This window comes from Cricetulus griseus, chromosome 5, assembly GCF_003668045.3.
Source record: "Cricetulus griseus strain 17A/GY chromosome 5, alternate assembly CriGri-PICRH-1.0, whole genome shotgun sequence".
Classification (NCBI taxonomy): domain Eukaryota; kingdom Metazoa; phylum Chordata; class Mammalia; order Rodentia; family Cricetidae; genus Cricetulus; species Cricetulus griseus.
The window spans coordinates 167,370,883-167,388,767 of NC_048598.1; positions in this window are offsets into that span (position 1 = coordinate 167,370,883).

The following is a 17,885-nucleotide window of genomic DNA, read 5'->3' on the forward strand; positions in this document are numbered from 1 at the left end:
GCCACTGCCTAGATTCTTAGTTGGGGTCATCCCCATGGATCCCCTAACATTTCCCCAGTGCTAGACCTCTCTCTATACCTGTACTGTCTCCCTCTATCTAGGCATCTCCTTTCTTGCCCTACGTTATCCCTCCCCTGTCTCAGTCCTCCTGATCTCTTCCCACTTTCTCTTCTCCCCCCTCATTTCCCACCTCCCTCCCTTCTCCCCCATGCTTCCAATTTGCTCAGGGATTCTTGTCCCGCTCACTTTCTTCAGGGGACCATGTGTTCTTCCCTTGGGATTCTCCTTGTTTCCTAGTTTATATGGTGGTGTGAATTGTAGGCTGGTAGTCCTTTGCTCTATGTCTAATATCCATATATGAGTGAGTACCCTGCTTGTCTTTCTGTGACTGGGCTACCTCACTCAGGATGTTTTCTTCCAATTCCATCCATTTGCCTGTGAATTTCAAGATTTCATTGTTTTTTTTTCCCCCACTGAGTAATACTCCATTGTGTAAATGTACCACATTTTCTCCATCCAGTATTCGGTTGAGGGGCATATAGGATGCTTCTAGGTTCTACCTATTACAAACAATGCTTCTATGAACATAGATGAACATATGTCCTAGTTGTATGAATGTGCATTCTTTGGGTATATGCCAAAGAGAGGAATTGCTGGATCTTGAGGTAGACTGATTCAAATTTTCCTCAGAAACCACCACACTGATTTCCAAAGTGGCTATATGAGTTGGCACACCCACCAGCAGTAGAGGAGTGCTCCTCTTTCTCCACATTCTCTCCAGCATAAACTGTCTTTGGTGTTTTTGATTTTAGCCATTCTGGCCCTTGTAATATGGTATCTCAGAGTTGTTTTGATTTACATTTCCCTGGTGGCTAAGGATGTTGAGCACTTTTTCAAGTGTCTCTCAGCCATTTTAGATTTCTCTATCGAGAATTGTCTAGTTCTGCACCCCACTTTTTAATTGGATTGTTTAGTGTTTTGGTGGCTAGCTTCTTGAGCTCATTGTGTATTTTGGAAATCAGCCCTCTACCAGATGTAGGGTTGGTGAATATCTTTTCCCATTCTGTGGACTGCTGTTTTGTCTTCTTGACTGTGTCCTTTGCCTTACAGAAACTTTTCAGTTTCAGGAGGTCCCATTTATTCATTGTTGATCTCAATGTCTGTGCTACTGGTGTTGTGTTCAGGAAGTGGTCTCCTGTACCAAGTTGTTCAAGGGTACCTCCCATTTCTCTTCTAAGAGGTTCAGTGAGGTTGGATTTATGTTGAGGTCTTTGATCCATTTGCACTTAAGTTTTGCACATGGCGATAGATGTGGATCTATCTGCAATCTTCTATATGACTGCATTCAGTTATACCAGCACTGTTTGTTGGAGATTCATTCTTTTTTCCATTGTATAACTAGCTTATTTTTCAAAAATTAGGTGTTCAGATGTGTATGGGTTAATATCAGGGTTTTCAATTCAATTTCATTGGTCTACCAGTCTACTTTTGTGCCCAAACCAAGCTGGTTTCAGGACTACAGTTTGAAGTCAGGGATTGTGATGCCTCCAGAAGTTGCTTTATTATACAGGATTGTTTTGACTATCCTGGGTTTTTTGTTTTTCCATATAAAGTTGAGTATTTTTGTTTCAGGTCTGTGAAGAATTGTGTTGGGATTTTGATGGTGATTTCGTTGAATCTATAGATTGCTTTTGACAAGATTGTCATTTTTACTATGTCGATACTACCTATCCAAAAACCTAGGAGTTCTTTCCATTTTCTGGTAGCTTCTTTAATTTCTTTCCTTAAAGACTCAAAGTTCTTACTATACAGGTCTTTCTCTTTTTTTTTTTTTGCTTAATGTTACCCCAAGATATTTTATGTTGTTAGTTGCTATTGTGAAGGGTGATGTTTCTCTGATTTCTTTCTTTCCCCTTTTATCATCTGTATATAGCAGGGCTACTGATTTTTTAAGATAATCTTGTATCCTGCCACTTTGCTAAAGGTGTTTATCAGCTGTTAGTTCCCTGGTAGAGTTTTCTGTTTTACTTATGTAGACTATCATATCATCTGTAAACAGTGAAAGCTTGATTTCTTCCTTTCCAAATTGTATCCTCTTGATCTTTGTTGTCTTAATGCTCTACCTAGAACTCCTAGGACAATAATGAAGAGATATGGAGAGAGAGTATAGATTTGTTCCTGATTTTAAAGGAATTACACTGAGTTTCTCTCCATTTAGTTTGATGTTGGCTGTTGGTTTGCTATATATTGATTCTATTTTGTTTAGGTATGTTCCTGTTATTCTTGATCTCTCCAAGACCTGTATCAGAAGGGGTGTTGGATTTTGTGAAAGGCTTTTTCAGCATCTAGTGAGATGATCGTGTGGTTTTTCTTTTTCAGTTTGTTTATATGGCAGATTACATTGATGGATTTTCGTATGTTGAACCATCCTTGCATTCCTGGGATGAGCCTACTTGTTCATGTTGGATGATTTCTTTGATGTATTCTTGGGTTCAATTTGCCCGTATTTTATTGAGTATTTTTGCAGCAATGTTCATGAAGGATATTGGTCTGTAGTTCTTTCTTAGTTGTGTCTTTTTGTGGCTTTGGTACCAAGGTAATTGTAGCATTGGTGGTGCATGCCTTTAATCCCAGCACTCGGGAGGCAGAGGCAGGTGGATCTCTATGAGTTCAAGGCCAGCCTGGTCTCCAGAGTGAGTGCTAGGATAGGCTCCAAAGCTACACAGAGAAACCCTGTCTCCAAAAACAAAACAAAACAAAAGTTTGCCAATGTCCCTTCTGCTTCTATTATGTGAAACAATTTGAGGAGTATTGATATTAGCTCTTGTTTGAATTTCTGGTAGAATTCTGCACTGAAACCATGTGGCTCTGGGCTTTTTTTGTTTGGGAGACTGTTGATGACTGCTTCTATTTCATTAGGGGTTATAGGTCTGTTTAAATTGCTTATCTGTTCTTGATTTAATTTTGGTAAGTGATATCTATCTGGAAAATTGTCCATTTCCTTTAGATTTTCGAATTTTGTGGAGTGCAGGTTTTCAAAGTATGACCTGATGATTCTCTGGATTTCCTCAGTGTTTATTGTTATGTCCCCCTTTTCATTTCTGATTTTGTTAATTAGCATGATCTCTCTCTCTGCCTTTTGGTTAGTTTGGATAAAGGTTTGGCTATCTTGTTGACTTTCTCAAAGAACCAAATCTTTGTTTCATTGGATCTTTGTAGTGTTTTCCTAGTTTCTACTTTATTGATTTCAGCCTTCAGTTTGATTATTTCCTGGCATCTGCTGCTCCAGGGAGAGTTTGCTTCCTTTTTCTCAAGAGCTTACAGTTGTGCCGTTAATTCTCTAGTGTTACTGTTCTCCAGTTTCTTCATGTGGGCACTTAGTGCTATGAACTTTCCTCTTAGCACTGCTTTCAGAGTGTCCCATAGGTTTAGGTATGTTGTGTCTTTATTCTCATTAAATTCTAGAAAGTTTTTAATTTCTTTTTTTTATTTCTTCCTTGACCCAGGAATGGTGCAACTGGTCATTATTCAATTTCCATGAGTTAGTTGGGTTTCTGCAATTTGTGTTGTTGTTGAATTCTAACTTGAAAGCATGGTGGTCTGATAAGATACAGGGGATAGTTCAATTTTTTTGTATTTGATTAGGTTTGCTACATTGCCTAGTATGTGGTCAATTTTAGAGAAGGTTTCATGTGGCACTGAGAAGAAGGTATATTCTTTTGTATTAGGATGGAATATTCTATAGCTATTAAGCTCAATTGGGTCATAACTTCTATTAGTCCTTTTGTTTCTTTGTTAAGTCTCGGTCTGATGGTCTATCTAGTGGTGAAAGCGGGGTGTTGAAGTCTCCCACTATAAGTGTGCGAGATTTTATTTATGATTTGAGCTTTAATTATGTTTCTTTTAGGTATGTGGGTGCCTTCGTATTTGGGGCATAGATGTTCAGAATTGAGTCTTCATCATGATGGACTTTTCCTGTGATGAATATGAAATGCCCTTCTTCATCTCTTTTGATTGTTTTTAGTTTCAAGTCTAATTTGTTAGATATTAGGATTGCTACACCAGCTTGTTTCTTGGGTCCATTTGATTGGAAAAACATTTCCCAACACTTTACTCTGAGTTAACATCTGTCTTTGACATTGAGATGTGTTTCTTGTGTGCAGCAGAAGGATGGATTCTGTCTTTGTATCCATTCTGTTAGCCTGTGTCTTTTCATAGGTAAGTTAAGACCATGATCACTATAACATGCAAGTCCCTATCCTCTCCAAGTTACTTTTCATTGTGGTGTTCATCACAGCAAAAGAAACCATGCCAGGGCTGGAAAAGGAGAGACTTAAGTCAAGTTAACCCTCTGCCTGCCCATGCTTCTTGCCATCTTTTTGCTGTTAAAGTACAGCCCACTGCATAATCAGATACCATCTCTTATAATCTGTTGAAAAGCCGAGGTTGCACTGATGATCACTTTGACCAAAAGGTACATAAAAATCCTCTGAGAGAAATTTAAACTCTGATCACACACCCCAGTTCTGGTCCCACTGCCTAGATAGCATGCTCTGTAATCCACATGTGTCAGGCATGCTCTTGTGTGGACAGTCTAATTCCCAGTCAGTTTTGGAAGTAGTGGTAGGTCCCAGATAACTTCTTGATTAGCCATAAATCATCTGATCCTCAGTTTGATAGTACTTAGAATATAATGTCTCGTTTCTCATATACTTTCCTCATTGTCTCCTGCAATATGATTCAGCTAAAGATTATTCTCGCTGCATTCACAGCTATTATTTAATAGTGTTTGCTATTTTTATCTATTTATCTCTACTAATTTAAGTAATTTCTATTTATCTCTATAGTTGGACTATCTTGGCCTGTCAGCCCCCCACCCATAATGACAGGGAGACTTATAATTAATTATGAAAACTTGGCCTTTAGCTTAAGCTTGTTCCCAACCAACTCTTACAACTTAAATTAGCCTGCTTTTATTAATCTATGTTCTGCAACGTGGTTTTTTACCTTTCACCCATTCTGTATGTCTGCCTTTCTCAGTGCCTCACTGCTGTCTCTCTAGTGCCTAGATTCATCTTGAGTTCCTCTCTCTCCCTGTAAGTCCCACCTCTTCTCTCTTCTTTATTAAAACAACCACAGTGACACTTCTTCACACAGTGTAAACAAATACCCCAAAACATATCTATGCTAATTTAAATAATTTCTTAGCTTATCTGTATAGCTCTATTTGACCACAATTTACCAGATTTGATTTGCCAGTGTGGACATTTTATGTTCAGGAACTTAGACACTCTGTGACCCTTTTTCTCCAGTTTCTTCTCTTTAGCACAGTATTTCAGGTACAAGAAGTAATGAGTTACTGATAAGCAGTCCAAGGATGGAAATGTTTTGTGAAAGGAGAGAAGTCAGGGACAAAAGGCCACACAGTGTCTACACCAGCATGTGTCAGTAGCTCATTACTTACTGACATGCAGTACTACTCCATGACAAAATTACATACTATATAATTTATCAATCATCAGATGTGGGACACTGGATTGTTTCTACCACTATTGATGCTTTGAACATTTATATAGGAGTTTTGTTTCTGCTGACATATGTTGTTATTTGTCTCCAGTAATTTCTGAATCACTCAGCAACTTTACCTTTGTAAGGAGTAATAGTCTCCTTTTCCTTAACTTAAACTATATAGCTTTCCTACAATAATATCTGTGGTTCCCAAATTCTCCCCACACCTGCTGTTCGTGTCCCCTTCCGCTCATGTGAGTGTGTGTGTGTGTGTGTGTGTGTGTGTGTGTGTGTGTGTGTGTGCACGCACTTGCACTGTACCTCAGAGCTCTCTACCTTGTTCTTTGTGGCAGGGTCTCTTACTGAATCTGAATTTTACCAAGTAGCCTAGACAAACCCACTGGAGATCCCAGAAGTCCTGCTGTCTCTGTCAGCCCAGCACTGAGATGAAGAGTGTGTGCTACCATACCCAGATTTTTATGTGGGTTCTGGGGGTCCAGTTCAGGTCTACTTGTTTGTAATGGAAGCCCTTTACTCTCCGAGCTATCAGCCCAGCCCCATTTTTGTGTTTTATAGACGCCATGATAACACCTAGAAAGTGCTATGAGTCTTTAATTAAGTTCTACTTCACCCTGAGTTAATGATGAACAGGTTTTTTTTTTTTTTCATTTGCTTATTTTCTAATTAAGGAACTTCCTTAGAAATTGTCTATTCATATACTTGCTGTTTTCTTTTAAAAAATATTATTTTATATACCAATCCCAGTTATCTCTCCCTCCCATCTTCTGACTCTCCTCCCACTTTCTTGCACCCTCCCCACATCCCCCATCTACTCCTCAGAGAGGGTAAGGCCTCCTATGGGGAATCATAAAAGTCTGTCACATCATTTGGTGCAGGACCAATGTATCTAGGCTGAGCAAGGTATCCCTCCATAGGGAATGGGCTTCGATAAGTCAGTTCATGCACTTGGGATAAATACTGGTTCCATTGCCAGTGACCCCATAGACTGCCCAAGGCACCCAACTGACACCCAGGTTCAGGGGGCCTAGTTTGGTCTTATGCAGATTCCCCAACTGTCAGTTCAGAGTCAGTGAGCTCCCACTTGCTCTGGTCAGCTGTTTCAGTGGGTTTCCCCAACATGTTCTTGACCCCTTTGCTCATCACTCCTCCCATTCTACAACTGGACTCCAGGGTTTCTGCCCAGTGCTTAGCTCTGAATCTCTGCATCTGTTTCCAGCAGTTACTGGATGAAGGATCTGTGATGGCAATCTGATTATATGGGAAAGGCAGTTAAAGTAATCTCTCCACTATTGCTTAGATTCTTCGTTGGGGTCATCCTTGTGGATTCCTGGGAATTACTCTGGTGCCAGGTTTCTCTTTAACCTCATAATGGCTCCCCCTATCCAGGTATCTTTCCTTGTTCTCTCTCTCTCTCTCTCTGTTCTTCCCCCCAAATCAACCTTCCCAATCCCTCAGGTAGCAGAACATATTTGCTATTTTAAAACTGTCCTTTTGTTATTGAGCTTTGAAGGTTAATAAATGCATATGGTTTATTCTTTGATAAATGTGCTTTGATTATCAAACTCTTTTAATCTTATTTCCTTTGTTGTTTATACTTTAGATATCATTTAAGAAACCAATTCCTAACATAGAGTTACAAAGATTTACTCTTATTTTCCCTTATACACATTTTGCAACATGCAGTTTTTGGCCTATGGGTTGTTCTGAGTTCTACACATCATTACTAAAATTATTTTCTTTTATATATTCAAGAGTTTTTATATTTTAGACATGCTGCTGCTGTCCATCCCAGACTGCATTTAGAATCCTCCTACCACAGCCTCCATAGTGCTGGATTCACAGCCTGCCTTAGCAGCAGTGCTGGACCCATGACTCTTAAAGCAACTCTATAAGTGGGGCTCTCTTCTGATGTATCGCCTCTTTCCCTTGTTTTTGGTGGATTTGACTCTTGCTTTTCTACCATTCCTGCTAAAGACTCTCATCATTTGCTAACATTTGATGTAGTTTGCTCTTTTTGTCTTTGCAAGGAAGCCTACAACGGTTACCATTTTGATATTTATATTTGATATTAAATTGGTGAAAGAAAGTAGTTTTTTTTATATAAGGAATACCTCATGGAGGTGTACTTTCCAAAATATATCATTTAATTTTCTCCATTGGTAAAAAGTCCTACTTTGGTTACTCATATTTATCTTTGTCTAATTTATACTTAAATTTTCATGTTGTATTAACACTTGTGTCTTTTCTTTTATTTTCCTGATTCTGTTAATAGAAGTTTTAGAAAGATTTGAAAATTTTCATTGTTAAGTTGGTTGCCCACATACAGCTATTGAACATTTAACATGTGGCTGATTAGAAACAGAACATTTCCAAAGGACAAAGTCATAGCAAAATATGTATTAGTATCATAATAGTGTTCATTGATTACATATTGAAATAAAATGTTTAAATATATTGGATCATGTAACATCACTAAAATTAATCTTATTTTTTCTTCTTTTAAATATAGCCCTTCTAACAGTCAAGATTATATATGTTATCTTCATGTATGTTTCATACAATTTTTATTTATCTGCATACATAAATTATATGATAAATATGCTTATGCAAATAATAAAATGTACACTGAATATGTTTCTACACTAGACCATCCTCATTTCAGTTTCCATCTTGGTACTGGATAGAACTCATCCCATATCTGTGGAAATGTAATTGTAAAACCTGAATGAACAGTTATAATGCCAGCATCTCCCTATCACCCTTGGACAGAAGCAGACAGTAGATCTCTATGACATATGAATGGTTAAATGTTAAAGATCTTTCTCCTTTACCTTAAGGACAACTCAGTCTCTTAGTTCCATTTTCATTATTATTTGTAAGTAGTGACCACTGATTGTGCCTTTCTCATCTCAAAGATGAAAAAATGATGAAATATGCTTCTCCTGAACTATCTATCATTCTACAGGGGAAGAACCCACCATTTGGACACCAGGATAAATTGTCCTTTATTTATCTTTAGTGGCTCTCTCTTCTATGTAGTTGTTGCTCTCTACTTTCAAACCACCATATCATTTCATCCATGGTTCATCACTCCTCAATCATTGCCCTAATTAATGCCAAAATAAATTTCGGTTTGGATTATGATAATAGTCTCCTTTGCATTTGATGTTCTAAATGGCTTAACAATGTAACATACTATTTCACTTTCTCTACAGTAAATTCTTCTCTCATGTAAATGGCATCAGATAGCCCTTGTTCTCTTAATATCCAACCTCACACTCTGGTTTGGTACATTTCCTAACATAAAATGTCACTAGAATGCAGACAGCATGGCATATTTTCAGTAAGGACTGGGGTCTAGTCAGCAGGGTTTCTTCAAGTTTTTATTCATATCTTGGAATCTTTGACTTCCTTTCCTAAATCCTGTTTTTCCTTTGTATGGTGTCTCTGTGTTCTCCAATTCATTTGAACACTAACCCTAACCCTCTTGGAATGAGTTCTGTACTCTTTTCCAAGTAATTCTTTTTCATACTTTTCTTCTCTGTTGTTACATATTCTTGTCATTTGATTTGAGGAAAGTCTACTGAGTTACTTGTGGTTCCTATGCCACTTGGAACCTGTGAGCTGCTCCATTAACTTCATTTGAAAAGTTGGTGGTTTTCATTCTACTTATCCACATGATAATGGCTACATTTTTTCATGTTGTCTTACTTACTTGTTTTTATTTTCCATATGATACAGATCCTTCCCACTAGACTATTTCATGAACTGTATCTCATTGATAGTGTTTTCTTTAAGCCAGCTATGTTAGATATAGCTACAACTCATTTTCATTAATAGTAAATGATAGGTTTTTATTATTTTATGAATTTCTTGGTTAATATAATTCATTACTTACTTGATTTTATATTTTATGTTTGAATATTTATAATATATGTAAACATACTTATATAAAGCACTTTATCTCATAATAATCATGACTTCTTAATTAACTTTTTCATTTCTGTATAGGCTACTTACATTTTTTGAAAATGGAAATTTGAAAAAAGGACACTTACTTTTTTTCAGAGTATATAAAGCTCATCTTTATCTAAGTAAATTATTGTTAAACATAGAAGCTGATATGCTCATTTTGCAGTGTATGAATCAATCCTTGAACAGTGCTTCTTTGCAATGTCCTTGAGATCCACACATGTAAAAGCTTCCTGGTTATAACCTCTAGGTGACTAAGTTGTTGAATATATAGTCAGTCAACAAGAGTTCAAACTGCAACCCCACCACATCATGGTAACTGAATGTGAAGAATTTAATTTGACCATCCCATGGCCATGCTACATTGGTTAAATGTGATCAGCTGTTGTAATTTTTATAGAAATTATAGTTTAAATCCCTATGAGCAAACTAGATAGCAAAGCCCTGAAAATGCCACTGCCTGGCAGTTAACAGGAGGCTCTCCTTCAGATTTGCATAGTGCTCTGCCTTTTTGCTGTTACCACAAGTGATGCTATGATTTTATGTTTTATTGGAATTGGGAGATTTTTTTCCCTTTTGAGACAGAGTCTGAAGTATAGCAGGTTGACCTTGAACTCCAATATATGAAATAATGACTTTGAACTCCTTATCCTCTGGCCTCCCCTTCCCCATTTATGGTGTTACAGATCAATATCACCAATTTGATTCTATTTCTGTTTTCTATCAAATGTTCTGAGAACACTTTGCCTGTATCCAGTTAGGTAAATGATGAAAGGGTGTGTGAAGATATAGTTTTTGATGGTTTCTTGATATTAGAGAATTTACTTCATAAATTTAAGTAGTCATTAGTATTCTGTTAATTTCATTCAACATAGAGACCATTTTTCTCCGATCCATCTTTTTAGTGTCTATATAATTGTTGGTCATGTCAGTTGACCATTTGTTGTATTATAGGAAGTAAAATTCCTATAATATTTTACTGTGTGCATTCAAGTGATCATCTTTAGATATGTTCTTTGGGTATTCATGTACCTGTGAGTGTTGAATTCAGTCACACTGAAGACTTTTCACTGCTGTATCCTTTCATTATTGGCTCAAAGAATAATACATGTTTTGGATAAAATCTAGTTTCATGCCTTGACAAAATTGTCATCTACCCCATAACTTGCCTTGAATTCAGAGAAGCAATGTTTCAGTTTTGGCGTGTCACATCCTCCTCATTTTTCTTCTTGAAAAACACTTATTTATTCTATTTCACTTTTACATTTAAAATTTTGTATCTGTTATGAAGATAAATTGGAGTTCTGTTATGAAGATAAATTAGAGTTCATCATTACATCTGGATATCTAAATTTTCAGCAGTATTTTTCCAAGTATTATCTTTGTTACTTTGAATTGTTCTGGTGCTTTTGAAGAAATTGATTGAATATAGTGTGTGTGCAAATGTTTAAACTCTATTGTTTTCTACTGACTTCTGTATTCATATTAATACTACAGACTCATGATTTCTGTTGCTAAATAGTAGGTTGTAAAGTTGTATTGTGTGCTATTACTGTTCTACTTAATATTTTTAGTTGTCTTGGTTTTCTGCAATTTGTTTATCACTTGTCTTGATGTGTCTTTCTTTTGTTGACAATTTTCTTTGTTCCACTCACTTTATATAAATTGGAAATTGCACATCTTACATTTTTAGAAAGTGCAAGATCTTATTTGTTCTAATCTTTTTTCCTCCTGTTTTTCTCATATTTTCTCCTGGAACTATAAGTCTATGTAAGCGGGACTTCTCAATTCTGATTACAGGTCTCTGAATCTGTGCCTTGCCATTGCTATGTTTCTCTGTTTATTTCTATATATACATCTTCTATCATTATCTCTCTCCTTTCTTTCTAGTAAATAAATATTTGCTAATCAGATGCAGTAAGTTTTCCATCTAATAGATTGTTTATTTTTTATGTAGAAGAGTCCTTCGATTCGTTTTTTGTATTTCCCATTTATCTACTATGTGCTGGCATAGCCTTCTTTAGCTAATTTTTATTAATACTCTCTCTGCCATTTTCAGGTCTGTTACTACTGCTTAATTTTTTCTTGAACACAGTTTATGTTTTCTCACTCTTTTTCACACCTAGTAAACTTCATTTATACAATAGGCAGTTTAAGTTTGTTATCCTTCTGTAAGGCTTGTCTCAGAGTTTTCTTGGACAAGCACACAGCAGCCTTTAATTTCAGAGTAGCTTTGTGTTACTCTTATATGTAAGTCTTCTGGACCACACAAAATACTCTGAATTAGGGTGGTTGAGTGACACAAAATTATCCCATTTTAGCCAACTGACTAGGGACAAAGGATATGGGTAAGAAGACTAGAGTCCATCAAGAATAGATTTAAGACAAATACAGCTAATTTGGGGGAGGAGAAACTGCTTGGGTTCAATTTTAGATCCATCTTCACCTAAGAATCCTGCCACTTATTGGCTCCTACAAAGTAAGTTTCTCAGGATGTTTTGGCCATTTTCTACTGGCTTTGAGTTTATTAGACTCTTATCATTTTTATATTCAAGTGTATATTTCATGCATAAATATGGAAGAAAAGCCATTGAGTTTCACTTACATGTACACAAACCAATACAGACTGAATGGGCATGGCTACCCGCATGCATTTTCAATGAATGGTATTTACTCTGTAGTTTCATGTAATAAAGTGAAGATAAACAACAATATCACATAATTTTCAAAACCCAGTTAAGTAATTGGCCTATGACTGTTTGCTTCTGTACCACAGGCTTTTAAGATTCCATTTGTGAAAGCTAGAGTAACCCAGTGATATCATACTGGAAATAAGGCACTGAGTCAATGGGCAGATTAGAGACATACAAATAAATACATGCAACTGATTTTGTATAGAGGTGTCAAGAATGCTTGGAGAAAAGTAGCCTTTTCTAGCAATTTTGCTAGGAAAACTGGACTCCCACATGAAGAAGAATGAAATTTGACCCCCGTGTCTTCAGGAATACTTTCCATAAAACATTAGCTAAAGTGGATTATGTAAATATAATACACCAAACTAGGAATTGCTAAATAAAAACCGCTAAGTTTTTAATATAGGCAATCAACTCCCTGCTAAGACTTTAAAAACAAAAAGCAGACAGGTAGACCATGTGAAACTAGGAAGCTGCTGCATGCCTAAGGAAATACTCTGCAAAGAGAGGAGACAGTCTACAGAATAAAAGAAAATATTCATGAACTCTATCACCTAGTAAAGATGATTTTAAAAATTCAAGAAATCAAACATCTCAAATAGTAAGACCATAATAAATTGATTTTTAAATGAACAAAGCACTTGAATAGTAATTTACCAGAGAGAAATAGCTAAATGATAATATATGTGTGGCATGATATGCAACTTCACTAATCACCAGAGAAAGCCAATAAGCACTTCAATGAGCTATCATCTCAGATGTTCTAAAATGGTGCCTACAAGAGTGATAAAGATAGGGACTACAGAGTATATGAATCAAAGGGAGGCCTAACACAAGCCATCACAACCATCATGGACAACAGTATGATGACACCACAAATACTGAAAGAAATGTTAAATGATTGGACAATCCCACCACTGAGTACAGGGAGAAATTAAATTAGTGGGTAGAAACCAGAGAAGCTAGGAAACAAGGAGGACCCTAAAAGAGAGGTAAATTTTCTCCCAGAGAAAGGGGAAAGGACAAGATCTCCTGAGCTAATTGGGAGCATGGGGAAAAGGGAAAAGGAGTTAGGAGAAAGAGAAGGGGAGAAGAGGACAGAGGAGGACATGAGGGAGCAGGATGATTGAGTCAGGGAAGAATAGAGAGAGCAAGAAACAAGATACTGTAATAGAGGGAGCCATTATAGGTTTAAAGAGAAAACTGGCACTAGGGAAATGTCCAGAAGAGATCTAGAAGGATGACCCAAACTAAAAATCTAAGCAATAGTGGAGAGGATACCTTAAATGTCCTTCCCTGATAATGAGATTGATGACTACCTTATATGCCATCCTAGAGCCTTCATCTAGTAGCTGATGGAAGCAGAAGCAGACACCCACAGCTAACTACTGAGCCAAACTCCTGGAATCCAGTTTCAGAGAGGGAGGAGCGATGAGCAAAGGGGTCAAGATCAGCCTGGAGAAACCCACAGAAACTGCTGACCTGAACAAGGGGGAGCTCATGGACCCCAGACTAATAGCTGGGAAACCAACATAGGACTGATCCAGAACCCCATATCATGGATGTTATTTAGGAAGCCTGGGCAATCTATTGGGCCTTTGGCAGTGGATCAGTATTTATCCCTAGTATACGAATGGACTTTGGGAGCCCATTCCACACAGAGGTATACTCTCTCAGCCTATACACACAGGACCATGGCTAGGCCTTTCTCCAGATGATATGACAGACTTTGAAGATCTTCCATAGAAGGCCTCACCCTCTCTGGGATGCAGAAAGGGAATGGGATAGGGGTTAGTGGGAGGCAGGGGAGGAGGGAAGGGAGAGGGAACTGGGATTGACATGTAAAACAAACTTGTTTCTAATTTAAATTAAAAAACCCCACAAATCCTGTTACTAAGAAAAAGAAACATGCTGAGAACATGGAAGCATGTCACTATTGACTGGTTATATGTATTTAAAGATACTATTCCTTTGGAGAAAATAAACTATTTTCTTATTTATTACAAAAATTATTGGGTAGGAAATGTCTGCACAATGATATGTTCACTGTGACCTTGTTTGCAATACAACTGGTACAAGATCTGCATCAGTGTTAATATACAGGTGAATGAGTAAATTCAGTGCACATACACAATGGGATATTATTTCTCTATTTAAGATTTGAGAAATCCTACCATTTGGGACAATTTCTATGTCCCTGGAAATCATGATGTGAAGTAAGCCAGGAGGTATAAAAACACACTATCACTCATGTAGAATATAGAATTTCATCAAATATATTAAGTGTATTTATGTAAGTAGGGAAGTCATGATCTATGATGATGGTGCATTTTCTGTATCTTCAATGGCACCTATCAATCTATGCATATTGTTCTGGAACCATCAAAGTATATGTGTGTTTAAAATGATGTGTTCTTGTATAATAGTCTAAAACCAAACAATTCAGAACAAAATTTTCTGTTCTGTGAGAATGACAAGAGGCAAGAAAGAGGAGTTTCCCAAAAGAAGGTTCCAAACACTGATAACTCTATGATCTTAATCTCACAATCTGAGGTAAAGAAAAGAGAGTGCAAAAATGGCGGAAAAATAACCATTTGAACTGTGATTCAGAAATACTGATACTTCCTATATTTGTTGTGTTAGTATGTTTTATCATACTTAGATTACTGACTTATACTGTTGTTAAACCTTGGGAAATGGATTCTTTAGTTACTGAATTCCCTTTAGTTCCTAAAGACTCTTAGATGGCTCTGCAGTAACTTAGGAAGTTCTTAGACTTTGGCATTAAAGCAAAGTTCAGGGAACTTATATGAATAAGTGACTTTTAGTTCTTGGATGATTTGTTCATACTGTATATTTTTTTAATGGTTACACTTTCCCGATCACTAACATAAAAGATTTACTGTTACAGTTTGTGTGTGGCCAGGCATCGGCATGTGGAAAAGCTGTTTCCTGCTATTTAATTTAATTAGCCCAATCACATGCCAGCCTTCGGGCATGTCACTCTGGACCTCTGAAGCTCTTTGTCTGTCTAGGAGATGGACAATATCTTGGCTTTGTTGGGTGGCTGGGGATGCTGCAGATAAAACCACTGAGATTCCCACTATTTATTCAGCCAGATCTTTGCAGTCTTACCATTTAGCTTTCATTTGGTTTGGAGAGAGAATGACATTTGGGCCTTTGGGAAATAAAAATGAAACACAGAGCATCCTGAAGAAGAGCCAGTGCTCTCACTGGTATAATAAAGTTGACAGCTTCTGTATTTTCTAGTGTGAAAATCTTGGAGAGTGTCACTAACTCCTCTGTTAGTAGACACTTAAGACAGCCATTGTATTGCAGTGAAATGGCTTAGTTGCACACTACTGCTTTAACTCAAGACTCCTTTTGTCTGTTTTTGTTCTTTGTATTTTAGTGCAATCTTTGTCTTGTTGAATCTCCAAATCTTTCAATGAATTCATCGCTGAAGAAAAAACTGTTTTCCTTGTTACATTCTAACAAGAAGATATGTGCTTTGTTTTGTTTAATGTGAATGACAGCAGTCAGCTCCTCTAGTCAGCTCACAAGTTGTTCCCCATGTTTAAAATTTCTTTCCAGATCAAAGTAATCCCTGTATCCAAACTTTTAAGCATGTATTTAATCATACTTTTATTATATCCATAAAAATGTCATGGCTATACATTTATGAATTTTTGAAAAGAAATAGAATTAAAGATGAATGCCTTACCTTAGAAACTCAGTGTGGAGTGATGTAGTCAGAAAAACAGCCACTTCCCTAAGGCCGTGACTTGTCCAACACTACCACCACCACCATCACCACCACCACTAAACACAACAGCATCATCAACAACAGCATGATCATTGCCACACACAGCAACAATAATGACACCATCACGCATTGATTTTGAGAAGTGAGTATCTGTTTTGAAAATTGCTTTTATTAGAAATATTTTAGGAATGATTGCTTTAACTTAAATACTGGGAAGCACATTTTATTCTTGCAAATATACACTCATTATGAGGGATAGAAGTAAATTTAATGTATGCTTTTTTGGTGCTAATGTTTTTTTGAAAATATAAAATATAACATAACAAAAACATTCCTGAAATTAATGAAGAGGTAAGAGTTGACAGAGATCCTCCTAAGAATTTTTAAAGAAAAGAGTGTTAACTTAAAAGTCTTAGAATAAAGATTTTAAATGATATAACTTTATCCTACTAATAAATAAAAACTTTATATTTATATCCTAATATATTTTACAAAAAGCTAATAACTATGAAGAAAGTTGTTGATTTTCAAATAAATCTGTGGAAATGTGGAACTATGTCAACAGTCCTTATAAATCAATGGGTTTGTAAATTAAGAGACTTTACCCAAAATGCAGATCCATATTCTTATATAATATCATAAAGTTTTGTTTCATATACAGTCATTAATGTTTGACTGTTTTGTGTGACCCTCATCTACTTTTTTTATTTTTTTTTGGTTTTTCGAGACAAGGTTTCTCTGTGTAGCTTTGGAACCTATCCTGGCACTCACTCTGGAGACCAGGCTGGCCTTGAACTCACCAAGATCTGCCTGCCTCTGCCTCTCGAGTGCTGGGATTAAAGGCATGCACCACCAATGCCCGGCTTATTTCTTTTTTTTTCCTCATCTACTTTTATAGAGATTTATTCAATAAACCAATCTAGTGTATTCTAAATTACTAAATGCACACTAAGCAACAGTCCAGAACTGAGACCTCTTTCAAACCCTACTGAAGAATATTATGAAAAATGAAGATGGCCATGTGACAACCCAGAGTAATGGTCTATTAAAGAAAAAGGCTGGAAAACATAAGGAAAAAAAGCAGTGTCATTTCTAATATCACATGGGAAAAAAACCACTCCCAAAACAAAATTTTCTATAGTTATTGACGAAGGTCTTGCAGCACCTAAGTTGCTGAGCTGTGGTCACAACCCATACAGAGTGTCTGTATTCTTTCCAGTGGTCATAATAAACCAGAGGTTGGCAGATATGATATCTCCCTGGTCCCCTGAAAACTTATAGTAAAAGGGATATTTAAGTTCCTACTCTCCAGCTTTGTTTCCCCTAATGACTACTAGATGACTGAGAAATAGATTCCATCAATCTAACAGCTTTTGTTTGTTTTATAATTGTTAACCTTGGGCTGGAGAGATGACTCAGCCATTAAAGGCTAGGCTCACAACCAAAATTATAATTTGTAACCCCTCTGTGTGTGTGTGTGTGTGTGTGTGTGTGTGTGTGTGTGTGTGTGTGTGTTTTATACAAGTACATATATGTATGCAGGTGGACATGGATGTGTTGACCAGAAAATAAGCTCAATTGTCTTTCTTCAGTGCTGTCTCATATTTTGAAACATTGGTCTGGTGTACTCCAATCAATATCAGGATTAAAAGAATTTACCATTTTACCAGCTTTTATGAACATTGGGTGTGGGGAATTGAATTCATATTCAAAAGCATGCAAGGTAAGCTCCTTACTTACTGAGCCCATGAAATGTCTATCTCTTATAAGAAGATATAAATCTTCAATGCCTTCAAAGATAAGGCTATGACAAGCAGGAAAACATTATTTATAGCTTTATTTGAAAATGCCTGTTAATAAACTTAAAATGTAAAACTTGAGAAATTATAGTTTTAAATGTAATTCGTCTTAATATGCTTGTAATT